The sequence below is a fragment of the Ictalurus punctatus genome, chromosome 7, assembly GCF_001660625.3.
Source record: "Ictalurus punctatus breed USDA103 chromosome 7, Coco_2.0, whole genome shotgun sequence".
Lineage (NCBI taxonomy): Eukaryota > Metazoa > Chordata > Actinopteri > Siluriformes > Ictaluridae > Ictalurus > Ictalurus punctatus.
Genome location: NC_030422.2, coordinates 2,784,797 through 2,796,795, shown reverse-complemented (window position 1 = coordinate 2,796,795; position 11,999 = coordinate 2,784,797).

The window sequence follows — 11,999 nt, the reverse complement described above, 5'->3', positions numbered from 1 at the left end:
TATATATATAGACATAAATATATATAATGTGTGTGTGTGTTTTTAAAAATACTAAAAGAGGGGAAAACTATTTAAAAGAGTACTGTATCACTTGTGTATTCTCTTATGTAAGAGTCGGATATATAAGAGGATTCATAGGCTTTGTTTCCTCTTTTGTAAAGATTAAGAAATGTGCTATATGTAAAAATTCAGAGAGGTTAAATATTAGCTTATTGAAAAATGAAAGGTCAGTGTTCTTTTTTTTGCTGCTATACATCATATATGATGAGATGATTTGCCTTGAAAATACACAGTACCCCCCTCTCCTTGATGTAAGCTGTAACTTTACATTAACCTGTTCTTACACTGCGAACGTCTTCAGCTTGTTCCCAGATTCCATTTCCATTTATATTTGGCCAACCACGTCTATTCAGTGTGACTTAGAAGAGAGACAGAATCCAGTAGTATTTGAGCAGTTGAGGCTTACGGGCCGTGCTCAAAAGCCCCGATAGTGGATGTCTAGCAGTGTTGGGATTTTAACTCACACCCTTACAGTCCCTAACACAGAACTTTAACCGCTGAGCTAGCACTGCACTGTGTTCCCTGACGGTGTCTTGTCTTTGATTGCACTGTAACATGTAGAAACTTAAAGATGTCCGATCCATTTTTCTCGCAAGTAATTCATTTCTTTGAAATATTTCTCCCCTTTGATTTGACCTTTACAGCAACCATACCATTGTGCCTTTGTTATTTTACATACGATTGGAAACTATATGTTCTGTGCTAATTTTACAGTGATGAAAAATGACATTCTTCTATGGTCCTAAATGTGACCCCCCCAAAGTTTCCTCCACCTGTTGGTACATTATAGTTCTCACTGCTGTGTGCTTCAGGACTATGCGGTATATGGGAGGTATTTTGAATTCATGTGACTTTTTTTTTATTTTTTATTTTATTCCAGTCAATACACTTGAATACTTTAAAAAGAGGCAGCAAGATAGAGATTTCTTTCTAAGTATAATTAGCTATACGGTGAGTAAGTCTGACATTCGTTACAGTGCTTCTGCTGAACGTATGAGAAATATAGCAGGTCAGTTATATGGTCAGTATTGAACGACCATTTTTCCCAATGTCACTCAGAAAGGGAATTTAATTTAAGGACAAAGGGAGGTCAGTTTTTTTTTTTTGGTGGTGGGGGGTGTGGGGGGTTGGCCAGCTTTAGAGGTAATACATAGCTGAAGTTCTGTGCAATGGTGGATTTGGTCGCTCTCCTGCAGGCTTCTCCAGCTAGGCCAGCGTATCACTCATAGAGCTCATTCGAGCCAGTATTTCTTCTTTTCTGTCTCTTGGATGTTGAGTTTTTCAACACTGGTCACAACACTGCCAGGTTAAACCCAGGGAAACATTAGATTTAAGTGGCAGCTTTGTTTCTTCGTTGCGACAGAGCTAGAAACAGGACGATATGTAGCTACTGAATCTAAAAGACAACACAAACAAACAACGTAACACAAAGTCAAGCAAGCGATCCACAGTATACATGTGCACGAAGCACATGCAAGGCGAGATAGCAGAAAGGAAAGACTAGGGGATGGGGGTCCTGTACTTCTATTTGAAATGTATGTCATGCCATATGAATTATTTATATAAAAAAAAGTTTTATTTTTGTAGTGTGTACAGATGTTAGTCACTAGACTGATGTTATATTTTTAAAGAGTAAATATATTATAAATGCACGTATATATATATATATATATATATATATATATATATATATATATATATATATATATATATATATATATATATATATATATATAATTATATCTATTTGTTGCTTTTTTGGGGGAGGGGGGTGTAAAATTGGTTGGAGTGGAGGTTTTCAGTTTTTTTTGGTTGTTGTTGTTGTTGTTGTTTTTTTTTTTTTAATTGCTGTTAGATGAGAAGAAACTCTGTTTGGGAATATGAAGGAGGGGTGTGTGGTTGTCACTGTCCACCTTGTGTAGATGTCCTTGCCTTTCTTCTTCATCTAAAGATTTGAACAATATGTATTTGTTGTCTAAAACACTGACTTCAGAAATCCATGTGCAAGAAGAAAAAAAAAACAAAAAAAAAAAACAAACAAAAACAAAACACAACCTTTATGTGACCATCATTTCCCTTCACCCTTAATAAGAATTCAACTAACAAAATAAATGTTACAAATCAACTGGAAGGTGGTTCTGTTGTCTTTTTCTTTTTCGGAGACCTTGTCGACTCTTGTATGATACGCGTCACTGGAATAGATGCACGTTAAAAGATTACGATACTGAGGTACCGCTCGTTTCGGGCTCGACAGGATGTGTTTGTGTGTGCTTGGCATGGCTGAGGTGGTTTTAAGGGGGGAAAAAGCTTCTCAGGTGCAGTGGGGGATGGAAGGGTGTAACAACCTGGCTTCATATTTCCTGTTTGATTGTTATGAGTGCCGAGGCGAGAGTCCCGTTTGCACCGAGCCCACCTATGCAGATGAAAGGCGTGCACTGTAAATTCCTCCACCTCCCACAAACACTGCCTCACATGTCTGAATCTGATACCTCTCTGGCTTTTCAAGCTACTGTCGTAGTCCTGCACTTTGTACGCTCCAAATGACATCATATACTTTGGCGTAAATTTAAGCGGATCCTAAGTTACGTTCTCGTCTGATCACGTAAGTCATCAGACACAGATCAGAATAAGACGACATTCTTTGAGACGATTTCTTTAAGCAACCCGAAAGGTTCCCTAGAGATCTGTTTGTGTTTGAGCTTGACGACACATATTTGTGAAACAAAGGGAAGTATAACGAGCTTCCTTTCGACCGTTTGATAGCACAGTGCTGTTCAGTGCTTGGATTTGATTGGTCAGAAGGTGGTCAGAACTTCCCGTAACAACACGGTTCTGAGAGTATTTCCAGCTGCAAAGTTTATATTAATTCACTTGACTGAGAGCGATTAAAACACTCATACGGTGCGATATTTCTGTGTGGGTTTGTTTAGTTGGCGTTTTTGAACGGAACTCTAAAGTGTCTGTAACAGTCTGAGGTGAAGGCGTAATCGGCGGGGGGTTGGGAGGGGGTGGGCGGGTTAGACATGGGAAGGCCTTCAGGACAGAGGACTTTGTGGTTTCTCAGTAACATGACAGGCTGAATTTTGGCCTTCGAGCGAGAGGGTTGGTGAAGGAATGTTTAGAGCGGTTTAGAGTTTTAGAATGTGGACGTTTCATAACATTAAACGGATCTATAATGGATAAAAATTACATCATCATTCTTTAATTTGTAATCAGTTTTTTTCTTTTTTAAAAAAAAAAATCTTTGTTGGTAAATTGTTGTGGTATAAGAGGAACAAAACACTTCTGTATGCGCTGTTATTGGAAAATAATTAACTATGGGTTGGCATCACACCACCGCATTATTGTTTAGTTTTTACATTTATGAGAATTGTTTATTTGTTACTCGAACGTTCGCTTTATATTCAAAATTCTATTTGAAATTTCAAGTCGATACTGCCTATAGAAGGGGCCTCAAGAATATCATAACACGCGAAAGAAATCTACGGGGATATTTTAATGTAGGAAGTCTAGAGCTGCAGCACGTAAACATCGGGCGCACAGTCGGAGTTTTTTTTATTTCTAGCTCTCAGTTTGTGGAGGTTATGTTAAGTAAATGATAACGAAATAAACGATTCATCAAAAAAAAAAATAGTCAGTAGATTGATCGATTATGTAAACAATCGTTAGTTGCAGCCCTAACGTATTGGGAAAGAACCGTTTTTCTGTATATATTTAGAGTAGATTATTCATTTATGTCAAAAGTGAAATTTTCTATGGAATTGACATGTTCAGTTTTAAATTCAGTTCAAAATTTAAATCGTAGCACTGTCGAATAAAGGGAGATGTATGTATATTATATATATATTTTTCTCCCTGTGCATTTGAACCTTAAAGATGGCAGCTCTTGGTGACTTGGACGTGAAATTTGGCTTCAGCAAGTTCTCTATAGGTCTCATGAGAATCGCGCTTATCAGGCAAGATTAGGCTTGAGATTGGAAAAGACAGGAAGTGAGCGTAGCAGATGTGTGGGTGTCAGTCTGAGGGAGGTGAGTGAGTTTGTATATATATGTGTGTGTGTGTGTAAATTGGGCTGGTGGAAATGTTTAGGGAAAAAAAAACAGAGTGTTAGAAAATGAAGCATAGCATCTGGCACCCACTGAAAGATGGTCGAAATAGCTTAAATGCACGGGCAGCTGGCATCTTTAACAATTGATCACTGCATGTAGGTGGCAGGGGCAAAGCAAAGCAAGTGCTAAAGAAAGAGGTGAGCATGGCGGGGGGAGGAAGACGAAATCAGCGCAAGATCAAAAGAGTCAACACATGATCTGTTGGGCTTCTTGGGTGGTCAGGAAGACGAGTGGCTCCGGTTGCTTAAATGGGGTTAAGTTGGGTGGATTAGTGAAAAAGGCACGTGTTTTTTCCTCGGACCCGACCGGGTTCGAGAAGTTTTTACAGTTAGTCCATGGAGCATTGGTTTTCGTCATGAAAGTTTTATTGTTCCGCGTATACGTGTTGTAGGGTTATAGTGTTTCTGTGGTTTGTGTTGCAACGTGCTCTTTTTGGACGATGTCTGCAAGACCACGAAACTAAGCCGAAGTGGATATCCGACGATTGCGTAACGAAATGCGGTCTCCAGAAAAATGGCTCTGGATCTGTGCGAATGGCCACAGTGATGATGGAGTAGTTCTTCTGAGCTGCATAGTTCAGTTCTGAGCTATACCATCCAAGGATCCTGATCACAATCCATCCACCAATCGATATTTATACAACTTGCTTCAAACTAACACATGTGTTTGTTAAAAATCTCTCATCGCTCCTCCTCTTGAGCAGGAACAGTATGAATTCGCAGACAGGCCCCTTGCCGCGTAAACATGTTTAAATAAACAGGAACCCACGGAATGCCTGGTTAATTGATTCATTCTGGCCCTGTGTTGTTAGCAGAAGGGCCCGAATGTGCGCCTGTAACGCAAACCCAGTGTTTAGAAGTGGTATGCTTGGTGAAGACAATAATGGCTCAAATGCCAGTCATGTTGGGGTTCTGCTTTGGACCTTTTCATGGGGCTGCTGCCTACAAATTGTGCGCCACAGCAGCTCACTGCACACAGCGGAGTCGGAGTTCTAAAACCAAACGGGTAATAATCATAAGGTGGTGTGCACTCTATGGCGCTCTGGTTTAAAAGTATTCTTTTTTTTCCAGATTATAATTAAACACATGCAAGTGGTAATAAAACGTAATGAAGGGAGAGAGGAGACTGGCAAAGCTGTTTCATGTGGCCAAGCGCAACATGTTGAGGGGCGTTGAGAGCGGGGCCACATGTGTCCTCGGGTGCTCTGGGTTTCAATTTCTGCCCATATATGGGAGCGGGAAGCCGTGTACAAATGCAAACTCAGGACTGTGATGTTGTATGCTACAATATGGAGGTGCCATGGTAATGGAAGTGGGAAGAATTATGTCTCATATTGCAGTCTGGTACTGATTTGAGACCCTGATCACTGCTGTTATTAAGCAACCTTGCAAAACAGGTCATGCGTGGTGTATAATGACAATTAACCACCAGGTGGTGCTATTCAGGCTACTCAGTTATACAATGATGAGTGTTATTACATACCAGGATTATTGGTTAAAGATTGGTGATGGTTCATAACCTTTACCTGATTCTGAAAGTATGAGTGAATAAGAACCCTTATTTTATTTTTATTTTTTTTTAAAAACTAACTTTCTGAGTTGACACCTAGGCCAAATTCCACTAGTCATACATCAACATTGGACAAAAGTGAGACACGGGACAAATGTGTTGACGTTCATAAATCAGTTATCGACTTCAAACAATAGCATAGACCTGAAAGTGTCCATATCCACTTTTGGGGGTGATAATTATATTTCGAAAACGTTTAGAACGGTAATGAACCTGCCTGGAAAAGGATGCAAGTGTGTTTTGTTCCTTGCACAGTGAGGAGAACGGTTAGAACAGCAAATATTTCCCCAAGGATCACAGTTGGAGATTTGCAGAAGGTAGCAGCATTTTGAGGTCACCAAGTCTCCAAATCTTTAATTAAACACAAACTCCATGCCAATAAACGATTTGGAAGGCGTGCCAGAAGAAAGCGTTTTCTTTCATCTAACCACAAACGTAAGGAGCTGGAGCTCACTAGACACTACTGCGAATGATTAGAACCAGGTTCTATGCGCAGATTAGACGACAACAGAGCTGTTTGGCAACAAACACACAAGATGGGTTTGGCATGAAAAGAAGAATGGTTATAAAGAAAAGAACCACTGTTCACTAGCATGGAGGATCTCTGAACTTGTGGGCTCAGGGTTTCCTCCAAAGGTCCTGGAAATCCTGTTAGGATACATGGCATCATGCACTCCATGTGTCTTCATCTGCCAAAGGAGCTACAACAGGTCCATGGTTGGATAGTCTGTCAGGACAGCGATCCAAATCATATGTCCAAATCCACAGAATTGAGATTTTGACGTGTCTATTCCTGTCCCCTGGCCTCAAAACAATTGAAAACCGTTGGGATAAGCTGAAGAGAAAGAAGCACAGTGGAGGACGGAGAACCCTGGAGGACCTGGAGAGATTCAGGAGTGTTTATATTTCTTGCTCTGTTTTATCATCTAGAATTATAGGAGAGTGCTGCTATGTTGGCAAAGTCTTAAAAATTCATGGGTGCCACTAATTCTGACACACAGTTTTATTGAACAAAAAATGATTTCAGTTTAAGATTTGATTAAAGGTTAGATTTTTTTTTTGGTTTTTGTATCATTACTTCAATCTTGTTCAAGGACACATTTTTCTCATACATTTAAGGCATGCTCAATCTGTCTAACTGGGACTCACATGAAACAGGAAGTGACCCAATATTCAAAACACAATGGCTTTCATCACCAAAATCCAATCACCATTGCAGAATAAGTCAAACACCCCATTTCCATATATATATATATATATATATATATATATATATATATATATATATATAAATGTGTGCGTGTCCTGATCAGCCCTCAACTGACACACTAAGGGTCCAGTGGGCCTCTTGTCTGAACACTAGGGGGTTCAGGTCCTGCCCAAGAAGACACAGATGGATTTCCTATTAACCACTTTTAAGATACATTGAGGGAATACCCTATCAAGTCGAGCAAGCTGTATTTTTGTGTTTTGAGCATGACAAGTAGCATGAGCAAAAAAACAGTAAGCGTGGACATCCCATGCACTGACTCGGTGAATGAAAATGAACCTGGCTCAATGTACTCAGCCCATGCCAGGCCAAATAAAGGCAGTCTGCGTCAGACGTCCTACAAATAGCACTGAAAACTGGCCATTCGTTTGTCTGTTTAATGAACCACTGCCTCGGTGAGTCGCTGTGGTTGCACACCTGTGTTGACAAGTGTGCTGTCCATTCAGAGTTTTAGAAATGGTCATAAACAGTGCTGCCCGACAGGCAGGAGTGCTGCCAATGTCTGCTACATATCAACCGCATGTAACACCCAACACTGCCAAATGTGGGGCGCACCCCATTCCTTCGCACAAAACAGCTCAAAAGAGAATACAGTAGATGAATTCATTCACACTAAAAGCATTTTACACTCAGATATATGAATGTGGTATAAAAATAAAAAATAAAAAGACAAGCAAACTAAATATTTGCAAAATATTCACTTTTCAGTCTGAAGTTTTGGTCTGTTTCTGTTCCTTTCATGTTAAGGCCAAGTAATTAAGGGCTGTAGGATGCTGGTTACATTTTTCAGATGTGCCAGGAGTTCAAATATATATATATATAAAATTGTGACTATGACTTCCCAGAAGCCCTGCATTGACACAGTTTCACTGCCCCCTAATGGCTAGAGGTGTGTGTTACATACATGGAAATTCATTGAAGAAACACAAATGGTTGTTATTGAAATAGGACGTCATATTTGTCATGTTTTCATTGGTTTATTGGGTTGGTCATTCTGGAATAGGTATTTGAATAACGCCTTTGTATCCGATTCTTCTACATTCATCTCATCATCCAGGACACTTTAAAACACACTTACAGAACCCCTGATCAGAGCACATTTCATAACCCATATCCAGGTACAGTAAATGGAAAAATGAACGGTATTCTTCCAAAGCTTCTGCTCACGCTTCACTCTTCTTTCCATATTGGTTGGCTTAAAGAGAAAGGAATTAGGCAAGATTTACAGTGATGTTTGAACGTTTCCAGAAGTGATAGGGATAAAACTACGCAAATCAATAAGTGATAAGGACTAACTCAGAATATCTCAAAGCTTTACACGTACTAAATATGTACCTAGAGTAGTGCTCGTTTTGGGTAAAGTTTGTTAACCCTTTAGAATATTCTATATATCTGCATAAATATGATCCAAAACATCAACAGATTTTCACAAATGTCCTGAAAGTAGATCAAGAGAACCCAGTTAAACAAATGAGACAAAAATATTACACGTGGTCATTTATTTACTGAGGGAAATGATCCAATATTACATATCTGTGAGTGGCAAAAGTATGTGAACCTTTGCTTTCAGTATCTGGTGTGACCCTCTTGTGCAGCAATAACTGCAACTAAACATTAGTGTTGATCCGTCCTGCACATCGGCTCGGAGGAGTTTTATCCCGTTCCTCAGCTCCTGAGCTCAATTTTGAGTGTCATGGCAAATGCTGTGAATACTTATGTACATGTGCTTTTTTTATTTTTAATAAATTTGCAAAGATTTCAAAGAAACTTCTATCACGTGGTCATTACGGGGTATTGTTTGTAGAATGTTGAGGAAAATAATGAATTTAATCCATTTTGGAATAAGGCTGTAACAGAACAAAATGTGGAGAAAGTGAAGAGCCGTAAACACTTTCCGGATGCACTGTATATAGACTACTATACGGTACCACAGACCATCCGCCCTGTTTTTTGTTGCCATTTTCGAGGTTTGTGAATTCATTGGGTTAAAGCAGGGGTTCCCAAACTTTTCCAGGCAAGGTCCCCCAAATGGCAATAAAATTGACCGAGGTCTGCCTTTTGCAAGATGTCTTTAAAACACAATAAAGATACAGACTTCTGTATTATTATTCTGTATTATAACTTCTTTTTATTAATAATTACATCTTTACATTACATCAGGAATTGATTGTGTGTGTGTGTGTGTGTGTGTGTGTGTGTGTGTGTGTGTGTGTGTGTGTGGTTGTCTGAGAGTGAAAAAGAGAAAACATACTAGTGGGAGGGATGGGCTTGGTGGCTCTGACCAAATTGTTGATGCCCCCTGGTGGCTCCTGAGGGGGGATATTTAATCACTTAAAAAGACTGATTTGGGAAATCACCCATCACTACTGTAGGGGGGGGGGGGGGGGGGGGGGATCAAATAAGGCAGGAAAGAAGGAGGCTATGAAGGAGGGAAAGGGAACGTGCACAAAGAATAAAAGAAAACAGAGGTTGCTGTGCTCGGTCGGACTCGCTGGGTGGTTCTGTCTGTTTATTTAGTCTCCGAAGGTGATGGGAACCGAGCAGCAGCCACTGCCAGTTCTCTCAGAGCCGAGAAAAATATTCATGTGGACAGACGGAATCCAGGGAGAGAGGAGAGTCAAACAAAGCTGGGGGCCAAGAGCCACACGAATACTCAGGGCTCACATGAATCACGTTACTAGGGCGAGAAACTGCTAGAGAATCTGCCCCTGCCTTTTTAGTATCTGCCTGTGCATCCAGGTCATGAAACAATATGACTTGAGATCAAATATGAGAACCTACCATAATTCCTGCTACTTACAGGAAAAGCCGTTTGGCGTCCAGAAGCTAATAAAACTGAACACGACATGTTTTACACAGTAGTTTCCCGCCCTGTTCGTAGATGTAGCTGTGCGCTAATGCCGCATTCAATTAATATCTAGTCTACCTTGCTGCACACCTGTGCTCTCCTGCTGTTCCGAGTCCAGCTCCATTTTCCCTGTATTGCTTTTCCAGTTGTTAACACATTTGACGACGTAGCTCCCGTTTTTGATGTTAGCTACAAGCTAACACTAGTTATAACCACGCTGTGGTCATCGCTTCTACAGTACACTAACAAATCACAGGGACTTGTATGGAAGATGTTTGACATTTAGGGAAGGAGTCTTCAGTGTCGGCACTTCATAATATGCAAAACTGTTACATTCAATTTGTTAAATCTTGTTCCTGATATATCGTTAAGAACATTCTTCAGAAAGGAAGGAAGCTATTGAAGAAAACATTTCAGAGATTGATATCTACCTTGCTGTGACCCTGCCCTTATTTGTATGGGTTTTTGCACCACTGCTATGAGGATGACACTCAACTCATGCTCTCCTTTCCTCCCTCAGGCACTCATATTTCTGCTCAGATCTCAGCATGTCAGGCAGACATCTCATCATGGATGGCAGTTCATCAGCTGAATCTGAACTGCTGTTCATCCCAGGTGATTCATCCCCATGTCAGGATCTTGTATTATTCCTGGACAACTCTCAGGTCTCACCATCTGTCACTCCATGCAACCTTGGGGTAAGCATGGACAAAATCAACTAACCTTTTTCTTCTCACGCTGCTAAACGGACACTCATGCCGATTTCTCCTTTACAAAATCGTAAGAATCATTCAGTTGGAAGATTTACAAAAATGCTTGTTCAGTCCCTTGTCATTTAGACTACTACAACTCACACCTGTCAGGTCCGTCTCTGTGTGCTATTCGACCTCTGCGACTGATCCAGAATGCATCTGCATGACTTGTTTTCAACCGTCCCAGGTTCAACATTACCCCGTTGCTACACTCCCTCCACTGGCTACCTGTAGCTACCACCATCAGATTTAAACACCTCATGCATCCTACAAAGGAAAAATGGACCAGCACCCACCTACCTTTAAGAACTTATCACACCCTGCACTGCACCATGTTACCTCAGGTGAACATTTTGGAAGACACCCTTATCCAGGGCAACCTACATCCATCGCATTGATACAACGGAGCAATTGAGGCTTAAGGGCCTTGCCCCAAGGGCCCAACAGTGGTAGTGGCACTGCTGGGGCTTGAACCCCTGACCATCTAACCTTCTGATCAGTAACGCAGAGCCTTTAACCACTGAGCCACCACTGCCCATCCATATAAATCCTACAAACACATTAGGTGATATGGATGATATGATATTAGGTGGCAGAGGCATAAAATAAAATCAAAAAGAAATCCAAATTAATCCAAAATAAAGAAGCGAAAATAGCATTCGTCTTCAGTAGGCCCTTTATCCTGGACAGATCTGCAACGTAACGCGGTAATCTGTCCAGCTAGACAAGCATTAGCAACTTTCTAGTTAGCAGTGCCAACAGTGTGTCAGATTATGTGACAAAAGGGGCAAGTGGGGAAGTTGCCTTACGCCCAGGCAGGAGCTCAAGGGAAGCAGCCACATGGAGTAGTCAGACTCCCTGCAGTCAGAATCACACAGCTCAACTTACTCATGAAGCAGATTAGCTAACATGTTAACAAATTCATCTTCCAGACCGCTAGTCCGACACAGGGTCACTCAGGAGCCTATCCCAGGGAAATCTGTGCACAAGGTGGGGGGAGACCCTGGATGGGGTACGAACCAATCGCAGGGCACAAATCACACGCATTACGAACAATCTTGGAATCTAAAGCGCTTGTCCGGTAGAAGTACCCGGGGCGAACCCCTGAAGCACAGGGACAACATGCAAACTTCACCCATGCAGGGTGGAGGTGGGATTCAAACCCCCAACCCCAGAGGTGTGACGCAAATGTGCTAACCATTAAACCACCGTGCCGTTAAACTCAAACTAGGACGACACATGCTGTGCCACACGGTTCTCACAGAGACATCTTGTAAGAAGGAGGGGGAAAAAAAATAAACGAAAAACCCTCAAAGAAATAACTAAGATTTGAATTTGTGGTTTAACTTATGTAGTCATTACTAAAACCATTTATGATTTAAATCACATTT